This window comes from Pseudonaja textilis, chromosome 9, assembly GCF_049901715.1.
Source record: "Pseudonaja textilis isolate UNSWEBS1 chromosome 9, rPseTex1.2, whole genome shotgun sequence".
Taxonomy (NCBI): domain Eukaryota; kingdom Metazoa; phylum Chordata; class Lepidosauria; order Squamata; family Elapidae; genus Pseudonaja; species Pseudonaja textilis.
Window position 1 is genome coordinate 10,584,141 of NC_141998.1, and position 12,285 is coordinate 10,596,425.

A 12,285-nucleotide genomic window follows, 5' to 3' on the forward strand; every position below is an offset into this window, starting at 1 on the left:
ATGTTCCTTCTTGCTTCAAATGCCCTACTATCATCCCAATGCCAAAGACGCCATCCATCAGGGAACTGAATGACTACAGACCAGTTGCTCTAACATCTGTAGTTATGAAAATCTTTGAAAGGCTTGTGCTGTCCCACCTGAAAACCATCACAGACCTGCAGTTAGATCCCATGCAGTTTGCATACTGAGCAAATAGATCGACAGATGATGCTGTTAACATGGCTCTGCATTACATCCTACAACACCTTGAATCTCCAAATACCTACACAAGGGTCTTCTTTGTAGACTTCAGTTCAGCATTCAATACCATCATTCCAGACATTCTTCTAACTAAACTAAACCAGCTAGTGGTACTTGAACAAACATGTAAGTGGATCATAAACTTCCTAACGAGACAGGAAGCAGCAGGTGAAGCAGAATCACATCTCATACCTGTACAATTAGCACAGCCCCCCCCAAGCTGTATGCTTTCTCCACTTTTCTTCTCCCTATATACCAATGACTGCATCTCAAACGACCCATCTGTTAAAATACTGAAGTTTGCAGATGATACAATAGTGATTGGTTTCATTTGAGGCAACAACGAATCCGCATACAGATGGGAGGTTGTACAACTTGCCTCATGGTGTAACTGGAACAATCTGGAACTGAATACACTCAAAACCGTAGAAATGGTGGTAGACTTTAGAAGAAACCCTCCCATACTACCACCTCCTACAATAATAGACAACACAGTATCAACAGTAGAGACCTTTAAATTTCTAGGTTCTATCATATCACAAGATCTAAAATGGACACCTAACATCAAAAACTTCATCAAAAAAGCTCAACAAAGAATGTTCTTTCTGCGCCAATTCAGAAAGCTCAAATTGCCCAAGGAGCTGCTGATCCAGTTCTACAGAGGAATGATTGAGTCTGTCATCTGTACCTCTATAACTGTCTGGTTTGGTTCTGCAACCCAACAGGACAGACAGACATCAGAGGATAATTAGGACCGCAGAAAAAACAATTACTACCCACCTGCCTTCAGTCGAGGACCTGTATACTGCACGAATCAAAAAGAGGGCTGTGAAAATCATCCTGGACATAAACTGTTTCAACTCCTACCCTCAAAACAACGCTATAGAGCACTGCACACTAGAACAACTAGACGCAAGAACAGTTTTTTTCCGAACGCCATCACTCTGCTAAACAAACAATTCCTTCCACACTGTCAACTATTTACAAAGTCTGCACTATATTACTATTAATCTTCTCATCACTCCTTATCCCATCCACTCCCACTTGTGACTATGATGGTAACCTTGTTGCTTGTATCCTTACAATTTATATTGACTGTTTCCTAGTATGATTTGATTGCTTATTGTACCTTATGACTATTATTAAATGTTGTACCTTATGATTCTTGACTCTTGATGAATGTATATTTTCTTTTATGTACACTCAGAGCATATGCAGCAAGACAAATTCCTTGTGTGTCCAATCACACTTGGCCAATAAAGAATTCAGTTCAGTTCAGTTCAGTGTTAATTCCAAATGCACCACTAGCAAAGAAGGTGCAGAATAAAGAATCTTGAATAAATAATAGTAATGGAAGAACCTTGACTTCCGATCGTTCAACTTAGAGGCTAAAGATGCAGCATGGCCTTCTTCAATTTGAAGAGACACCCGTTCGGCAGGCTGAAGCAAAGAAGCAGTCCCTAATCCGGGGGCTGGACAGGAGACAGACGGTATCTGTCCTTAGTGTGGAAGGGATTGCCATTCTCAAATTGGCCTTTTTAGCCACACTAGATGCTGTTTTAGGGCCTCTTTTCAGAGCACGATACCATAGTCCCATGATGGCGAACCTATGGCATGTGTGCCACAAGGGGTATGCAGAGCCATTTGTGCTAGCACGTGAGCCATAAGCAAACTTACCTCACTGCACATGCATGCACCTCACAGCTGGTTTTTCAGCTGGTTTTTCAGCTGGTTTGAGGCCTTTTTCAGCTTCCCAGAGGCTTGGAAAAGCCTCTGCAAGGCTTTTCAGGATGAATTATAGGCCTGTTTTGTCACTTCCTGTAATACCAGTAGGAACTGATGAAACGGCCCTATAATTCGGCCTGAAAAGTCTTGCAAAGGCTTTTTCCAAGCTTCTGGGAGGCCGAAAAAGGCCTCAAACCAGCTGAAAAATCAGCTGTGAGGAGCAGTGCAGGTAAAGGGGGGAGGTGTTGCGCACAAATGTGCAGGGGGCATGGGGAGGAGAGGCACATTGCATTCTGGGTGCTGGCACACAAGTGTGTGTGCAATGGCACATGCACAATTTTTGGCACAGGAGCCCAAAAAGGTTAGCCACCACTGCCATAGTCTCTTGAGACTGAAGGATGCCAATTCAATTGAAGAAATGGAAAATATTCTACTTTTCTGTTGTACCTTAAGGATTTTGGTCTGGGAACTGAAAAGGCCTGAAGAGACACCTTCAAATTCTACCTGCTATCTCTTTTTCCTTCCCTCCTTCTTTTGAGCTGTTTTTACATAAAGTCTTCTTGTTTTTGAGCACATGAAATGAGAACGCACAAATAAATATTCTGAACTGATAACACTTCTCTGTAATCTCTCACTCTTCTTCCACAGTCCAGGCAAATCCTGCCCAAGGTATCTTAGAAATTGTCACCATCCATCTGTTTTTAGACTCTTATCTCCAAGGATAAGAGCTTTGGAGAGCTTCCAAGAGCTACCCCTACCACTCAATGAGAGTTGCTGTGCCACAGGGACTCATTTGTCAACCTCCCAGATGGAGATCCAATTATCAGGGAGGACCTGGCAGAGGAAATGCATACATCCTGCAACAAAGAATAACTTTAGTATGGATTTTTCACTTTGAGGAGCCCGAATGTTATAGGCAGGGATTATCACCACTTCCTTTCCACATAATTGAAAGGAGTCAAGGAGTTTCTTTGAAAGGACAAAATTCAAAGCCTGGCAAGAGGAAGAACTGGATTAAAGGATACCACAGGAAGACAGACAAGGATCAGTCAAATTCATGTAGAACCAATTTGCCCCACTGATTTCAAAATGTTTCAATACTCTGTTCAGTGCTCTTGAAGCCCACTGAATTCTCAATGCTGTTGAAATCAAGATTTCAATCCTTGAATATGTAAAACTTTGAATCCAACTTAATCATTGCATTTTGTGTTCTAAGCTGATGTGGTTGATTTGGTTTGCGTTAACATATGTATTTAGCACTTTGGTATGGTTCCTCAAAAGAGGGTATGGTAAAGGGTTGTGGAGACAATTATTTTATGTAAACAACCCAGTCGTTATAGAAGGGTTCAGCTTTTCTTTAAAGCTCCTTTTTTGTATGATGACATTTATGATAGCCTTTAGTCTAAGTTTGTAGTTTAGAAACAATGGATTTTTCCCAAGAAGTACACAAAACATGATGATTGTTAACACCTATTAATCAGAAGACTGATTAAAGAGGAAGCTTCCCAACTTCAGACAAGATGATGTTCCCACTTCCTCTGAATTTTCTGGAAGAGTGAGTACTTCCGAACAGAGCCATAAACTGTAATGTCTCTGATTTTCATTTTGTTAACAATGCCTCCAGGATTATAGGTAGTCTTTGACTTACGACCACAACTGAGCTGAAATTTCTGTTGCTAAGGAAGGTTGAGTGAGTTTTGCCCCATTTTATGACCTTTTTGCCACCATTTTTAAGCAACTTAGTCAGTTGTTAATTGAATCACGTGGTCATTAAGTAAATCCAGTTTTCCCCATTCCCCCCCATTGACTTGTTGGGAGCCATCTGGGAAGGCTACAGATGGTGACTACATGGCCCTGGGAGAGTGCATCTGTCACAAATACATGCCAGTTGCCAAGTGCCTGAATTTTGACCACATGACCATGGGGATGCTGCAACAGTCGTAAATATGAAGAACAATCATAACCCACTTTTTCCAGTGCCGTTGTAACTTCAAATGGTTCCTAAATGAATGGTTGTATGTCAAGGACTACCTGTACACTTGAGGTTCAGAAGTAGCCTTGGACCTCATAATTATGTTTCTGACTGGTATTTGGGTTTTCAGCAGAGTTCCTTTTTGTTTACTTATTTATTTATTGAATTTATACTGCTGCCTATTTGCCCATGGAGACTTGAGGTGGCTTACAGAATGTAAAACCATATTTAAAATAAAAAACAATAAACACTAACAAAAAGAATCAAATAAATTAATAAAGTACAAAAGAACAAAATCTGAAAAAAATAAAAAGATCACTCCCAGCTCCCATGCCCGTCCTGATGACAGCACATCACATTAGCCATTTGATGGGCTACATCCCACTCTGGGTTCCCCCAGTGCCTTCCAAAATAGTATTAGAAAGTGGGACATTCTAATCTCTGGGGGAATGATGTTCCAGAGAGAGAGGGAGCCACCACAGAGAAGGCTCTTCTTCTGGGTCTCACCAGGTGTATCTCCCTCAGGGATGGGACCCACAACATTCCCTGCCTCCCCTCTCTGATGGGTTGGGTAGATGTGACCGGCAAGAGACGGTCTCTCAGATAACCTGGTCCCAAGCCATGAAGGACTTTAAAGGTGAGAACCAGCACCTTGAATTGCACCCAGAAGCAAATCAGCAACCAATGCAGCTTCCGCAGGAGAGGTGAAACGTGTACACTGGGGTCTGCACAAAACCATGCGGGCTGCTGCATTTTGTACCAACTGGAGCTTCCAGGTATTCTTCAAGGGCAGCCCCATGTAGAGTAAATTTTTGTTAATGTAAAAAGTCTAATAAAAAGAACCATAAAGAATAATGAACCCTTCATGGGTATGGAGCATGGCATTTAGTATGTTCTGTGAGCTCAGCCATTCATGGTTCAGTCAACAAACCATAATGAAAAACCTATGAACAAACCATAATGAAGAACCTGTGAACATATTAAGTCTTTGGTGGTTAGAGTTATTTTTCTCTTGCATTATTTCTTTCAGACTGTTTCCTACAAGTGGTATCTTGTCTATATATCTATGGAGAATATTTGGAATACTTTTCCCCGTCTCTGCATTACACAAGTCCCTGTGTGCAATGATTTATTTCCATTGTCACATCAGTTCATGCCCCAGCATCCTGGACCTGTGTCTCCTGGACCAAGTGGGGAAGGGATTAGAGATGGAACTGAACCAAACGTTTGGATGTACCATTCCTGTACTGGCCTGGCTCTGTTGTGAGCTAAACTAGGTGTCCACAGATAAAACTAGAGATAGATGCAAGGACAACAAACATCTGCCAGTTTCTGGTTTAATTTCTGACAGAGAAAATAAGCCTGTACATGAATTCTACAGATAGTCAAATGGGGCTTTTCTATTTCAATTAATGATACTTTCTAAAAAAAATTCAATTCTTAGGGAAACTCCAAGTTATTTGGTTGCTTGCGGTGAACTAAATGGTCCTTTTTAATTCCCATGAAAATGTCCAGTGAAGGAGGATGAAATTGTTAAATAAGGGCAGTTACATATGAGTAAACAAAGGTTGTAAGGTGTAACACCTTGCTTATAAGAGGTCAGTCCCTTAATGAGAAAGAAAGCTCCAAAACTGGTGGCTGGGTGCCATTCAGTGTGCATCCACAAGAGAAGGGAAAGTCTGATAGTAAAGAAATTATGGGAGGCAAATAGTCTTATCAGTATGGTTATGTTCTACATTTGCAACATGCTCTCAATGTTTCCAATGTTCATGGCCAAGTGCTTTGCTCACCTGGTGCATTAAATTCAGACATCTTTAAAGCTAACTGACAGGGATCAAGGTGCCCAACACTTCTTAGAACTTTGCCTTCAGCATGAGAGTCAAAAACTCAGGGAATTGCAGAGTTGGTGTCCAAATGGAATCAGAGACTTTGATACAAACTTGTTGCTTTGAATAAATAAATGTATTTTACAACTTATATACAATAAACTAGATAGTTAGGCAAACAGGAGCATCATCAGGTAAATCAATAAAGTAGGGACATCATGAGGTAAATACCAAAAGACACAGGGCCCACAAAGGAAAAAGGTGTGGAAAAAGAGACCTCACCCCTGCCAGAAGAGCAAGCACTCTGGTATCAATCTAGTACAACTGTGTTCTGGCTCACTGCACAACCTCACTGCTCCAGCTACTAAATTTAAATATCTTAACAAAAGCCTTCCTTGCATTCAATTCAATTGTTGCTTACAGAAGTGCCTTGCAATCTACATATTTGTAGACTTCGCCTCAAAGTTCCCAGCTGCCCAATGTTCTTATCTGCTGTTTTTTCCCATGGAACTGTGTTTATCTTCATCAGGATTAAAACAAGAAGACATGCCAACTGGGAAGATTGGCTCAGGAGCCTGGTCTGTCTCTGAATGCCCTTGAAATATAAATGTTTTGGGGGACACTGCTAAAGATAGGCTGATTTCATTCTTTGGCAAAGGCTGGCACTTCTTGAAACCAATGCTCTGTGTTACTGAAGAGGCAGATAAAGAAATGCAGAGGAGACAAATTGGAACAAAATCCCAATATATCAGCTACACACGCATGATCACACATACATTCCCATTCCATATTACATATGCTGTTCAAATGAACTTGGAAACTGTAGTGTCTTCAAATCTGTAGTAGCACAGTGGTTAGAGTGTAGTACTGAGGCTACTTCTGTTGACTGCCGGCTGACTGCAGTTTGGCAGTTCAATTCTCACCAGATCAGGGTTGACTTAGCCTTCCATCCTTCCAAGGTCAGTAAAATGAGGACCCAAATTTTTAAGGACAATATGCTGACTCTATAAACAGGTTAGAGAGGGCTATAAAGCACTATAAAGCAGTATATAAGTCCAAGTGCTATTGCTATTTTCATTATAGTAAGCCACATCATTAGGGAGAGACTAGTTCAGAGGTAGTCCAACATATGCTTGATGTGTAAAAAGTTGTAGATCCAGGACTTAGCATCTCCAGGTGAAAGATCTTTTAACAGGTAACAGGAAGTGCCTCTACAGGTAGTCCTTGACTTAAAATCACTTGTTTAATAATGCAGTATTCTGGGAGATGTAGTCCACAAATCTTGCCAGGTTGTAAACCTCTGAATTAGAGTATTATGTTTTTAATTTCTGCTATTTAATTTGTTGTTGCTGCTGCTACTGCTGTTTACTAACAATAGCAGCAGCAACAATAAATTAAACAGCAGAAATTAAAAACATAATCTTGAGCACACATCTGAACAGAGAGATGGAGCAACAATGCCGTGTGTAAATCCTTGTGGGATATTTAAATCAGATTCTTTCATATCCTCTTTCTTTCCTTCAATACTGCATAACAAAATTGGGAATGGCAAGAAAGCGGGGGATATGAAATATTAGTGCAGCTATCTTGGGGCAAATAGGCACACAAAACTCTGCTTGGAAGTAAAGAGTTTTCCCCAAGGATGGGTGGGGTGGGGTGGGAGACAGAGCCAGATCTACAATGCTCAAATGCAGCAAAAATACATGGCATTAATAGCCACATGATTCCAGTACCTTAAGCAATCTTCCCTCTTGGCATGTGGAGTAAGTGACTAACAACTTCTTGGCAATTGTGAAAACAGCCTGCTGCCATGGCATCAGCCACAAGAAAGTACTCTATGATGGAAGTACATTCTCAAGGAAATTCAGGGATTCTTAACATCTTAAGATAACTGCTTTTACTGAGAAGAACAAGTGGGGAGCATAAGATCTGATGGGCTTAACTCATAGCTACATTGTTTTTTGTAAAAAAAAAAAAGCTTTGCTTGGTGGTTGGATTCTGGGAATGAAGCATTCGCTTGGCCAAATAATGACAACTCTTGATAACACTAAGTGGTAGAAATACAAAAGTGGAAACTTATGCAAGACTTGTAGCTTTCTAAAGCCTATGGGATTCTGGGATTGCATCCATTGCCACTTGTACTGCAGTAGAAGATCCTACTAAGAGAAGCTTGATGGTTAGTCTCTCCTAGGCTAAAGAACATTGCTTAAGACCGAAGACTTTACAACTGTGCATTGCCAATGGATCCAGGCACACGTGCAGGGCACTGCTGGAGAATGCAAAGGTTCAATCATAGGTGCAGGGAGAGGCACAAATCTGCATATTATTTCCATATGCTAATACCAACTCATAAGTGAACATTTGAAGTTATTACTATGATTAATTTTCTATTCTGGTCAGAAGAAACCATTTTAAATTATTATTTCCAAGGAAGTGGAAGCATAAAGAACCAGAAGGCCTGTGGAATCTTACATACTTATATATTTATTATTTTAAAAAATTGTGAATAACAGCCCAGATTTGTCAGCCCTTCCAGATAGAAAAACAGAACTATGACTTTAATGCTACATTTATTGTAAGAATTTTGAAAGTCTGAAAACAACTCCCAGCAAACGGAATCCATGTGGTTACAGATCAAAAAGCAACAGCAGTGCAAACAGGGAGGAGAGCCAGCAGCGAGGGGCAGCGCAGTGAGCTAGAGTCTGAGAGCAGTGCAGAAAGCAACGGGGAAAGTGACAGTGGAGCTGAGTGGTGGGCTGAGTGGAGCAGACCAGACAGTGGAGCTGAGCTGACCAGTCAGCTGAATGGCAGGCTGAGAGAGAGCTGGCCAGAGCAGGGATGAGACGGAAAAAACCTGAGCACTGAAAGACAGAACGGAGCAGGCAGAGAAAACAACAAGAGGCCAGAACAGTGAATGATGAAAATGAAGGAAACAATTTAAGCCTGAGGTCCCAATAGGCAGGGAGGGAGGACCCCGGTAGAGAATAAAAATAAATACAGGACAGAAAATAAAAGATAAATAAATAGGCAAAAATAAGGACAAGAGTGGAAATCAAGATAGAACAAGATCAGTCAAATAAATAAGGGAAATCTTAAATAATATGGTAGAAGGGAATTGGAGCTCAAAAACTTTAAAAAATATAAGGAAGAAAGGGATAAATAAAACTAAGAAAACAGTAAGCAAGTTAAATAAATTACAACATAGAAAAATGAGCACAAAAGGCAGAAAAAGGGATGAAAAAAAAGAAACATATTTTTTAAAAGAATCAGCGAAAAGAAAAACTCATGGAACAGGTGACTGATACTATAGTGATATGTAATATATGTTCCATGTATGTGTTTATGCCCAAAGAACACCAAAATTATACATGTATTAAATGTAAACTATATGAAGTACTAAGAGGAAAAAGTAAGGCGTCTAGAGGCAACTCTAGCTAAACTCCCACCTACACCAGAAAGCTATACTCAAATTGAACCAAATAATGAACAAATAACTCCCAGAGGATTTAACCCTGCTGACAAACTCTTGGAGGAAGACAAATGGAAGTATGTCACACATAGAAGGAAACACAATAATCAAAGAATGAAACAGCATACATCTAACAAACCCCTACTGCCCAATCTAACCAAACCAGAAGCAGCCCCATTAAAACTCAGCAATTGATTTCTCCCCTCAGATGAAAATTGATGGGGACCCACAATCTCCCCATCCAAGAAAACATGCAGACACCTAGAAAAGAGACAGCATCAAATATCCCTTAAAAAGTCACATCAACAAACTCACCTGAGATAAACAGAAAAGCACCTCAGACTGCACCCCGCCAAAAAGAAAGGATCTCAGGTTCATTCTCACCTTCTATTACAATGATTATCCTTGATCTTTCATCTTTGAGCGTATAATAATCTCACTGCATTAATCAGATATTGGAATAATCTTTCATGAGTATTTCCTAACTGTAATCCATCAGTCCTAGAAGAAAACCTCTGTTTTCAATGAAATAATAATCTTTAAAAGCCTCTATATCAGCGTGTGTATTTGAATCCATTTTAAAGCTTTTTTACATGTTCACCAAGCATGATAAAATGTCCCTTCCTGATTTTTCCATTTCCAACATACAGCTGGAATGTCTTTATACAGTATATTACAGATACTTTATCTGGCATCAGATAGAGAACAGTGGAACAATTGTTCATTGGATCCAATACTGTTTCCTAGGCACCAGTCCTGGAAAAGATATTTGGTCCAGGAATCCGAATCAGTTATAGAGGATATTGTAATTAGGCTGAGACCAAGGGGCAGCCCAGGAGTTGCTGTCTCCTAAACAGTCTAGCCCCATGCCCTACCCTCTAGGCCCCATCCCCTAATCTGCCATGCCCTCCCTCCTTCTCCAGCAGGAAGACCTGGCAACCTTCATTCTCCAGAGTTGCATTGTTCCTTCATATCTCAAACCGGAGATCAGCTCACTAATACACAATCTGTTTTCTTGCCAAGGTATTTCCTGCTGTTTTTCGACATATCCCCTTGATGTTTGCCAGGGGTGGCTGATGGCACTGCTGTGGAGGGACTTCTTGGCATGAGAAGATGCTTCCCCTCCAAACCCCTTCAGTCCCGGGGCGGGATTATCCTCTTCTGTGCAAAGAGACTCAGGGTGGACAGTGACAGGCAACAAGGGGAAGTTCCTGCTTGCCAATGTGAAGTTATCTTCAGAACTTCCACCAATACTAATTGGGCTGTTAATGAAAAGCCAGCTTGCCCGAGACAGGAAAAAAATAAAGTAAGGAGAGGATAAACTTCCTTGCTTCCATAAACAGCAAGCAGAGATAGTGACAGGGAGGGAAGAGATCATATATCCTCTCTGTGCTGCGGCTGGAATGTGCCCCTTTGGGAACTAAACTGTTGCTATATCTTCAAAGACAATGAGTGGCCTCCACTGCCCCGCAATCATTTGGGTCCTGTCTGTGTTCCTTTAATGTGCAAGGAAAGCCTTGTGCAAGGGCTAGTAGCAGAGTGTGAACAATAAAAAGAGCCATTCTGGAGATTGTCCTCACAACAACAATCCTCTAAAGGGGTATCTACTGAAGAGGACTGGCCCAAATTCATTCAATAAATTCCATGATCCAATGGGGACCTGAACACGAGTCTCCTTGGTACAATACTTTGATCATTATCATTTATCTTAATCACTATATTCCATTTGGCTGTGCTTATTGCTACAGAATTCATTTGTTTATATAAAACAATTTAAGCTATTGTACAAGTTAGAGTTTATTCAATATCAATTGAGCCTCAAGGGACAGTTCTTCTCCTCTGGTTGTGCAGATGCTGGTGTGTATGTATTTGATCTGATTCACCTTCCATCTCAAATTAAATCCACAAAACACAGTAGCTATATCAGTAAAGCACAGCATAAAAAGCCAACCTGATAGTTTGGGGTACTACTGTAATTCTCACAGTTCTTTGGACTGTCTTTATTGTTGGAGATAATGGGAACTCAAGTCTCAAACATCCGGAGATAAATATTTATGATGTAGAGGATCTTTTTCAGTTGCCATCTAAGAGGATAGTCTATGCCTTCTTTCCCCCGTTTTTTCCCAATCAAGGTTGCTTTTCCTTGATCAAAGAGCCAGGATGGCACAGTGGTTAGAATGCAGTATTCCAGGCTAACTCTACATTCCCACTGCCAGGAATTTGATGCTAACTGATTCAAGGTTGACTTAGCTTCCATCCTTCTGAAATCAGTAAAATGAGGACCCAGATTGCTGAGGCAATATGCTGACTCTGTAAACTGCTTAGAGAGGACTGTAAAGCCCTATGAAGCGGTATATAAGTGCTATTGCTATTGTTATTGTTTTCATTGAAGATGTTCTGAATGGCAGCAAAAGAAGCAAAACCAGGCACTACATAGCTGCATTTGACCTGTGAGCTTAACAAGGTTAAGGAAGGGTTAGTATATCATGTGAAAAGCTCAGACCAATCAGAACTAGAGTTACAGCACATTCAATTCCCACCATCCTATCCTCTCCAGATGTTTAAATATAAGAAGTACAAGAGGCACTCTTATGTGCCTTTATGCATCACTTGACATGGTTTGGCTTGATACTAATCTTTCAATATAGAAAAAATAATTCAGTTGTTAAGAATTATTTCAATTGTTGAGTGGATTCCTTTCTACTATTGCACAGAAGCTTAGAAAAAGACAAACTCTAATAGCAGAGAAATTCAGATAGTTCCTGGACTTATGACCACAATTAGGATTGAAATTTAGACCATTGAGCCAAGTGGTCATTAAGTTATCCTGTGACCAGACCCAATTTTATGACCATTTTTACCATGGTCATTAAGTGAATTTCCATGATTGTTAAGTGAATCCAGTTTCCCCAGTTGGCTTTTCTTGTCAATTGTCAAAAACTGGAGGTTGCAAGTTGCAATCCTGTGGCTGCAAGATGCTGCAACTGTTGTAAATACTAGCTGGTTGCTAGCTAGTTGTTAAGTGCCCAAATTGCAGTCATATATGACCATGG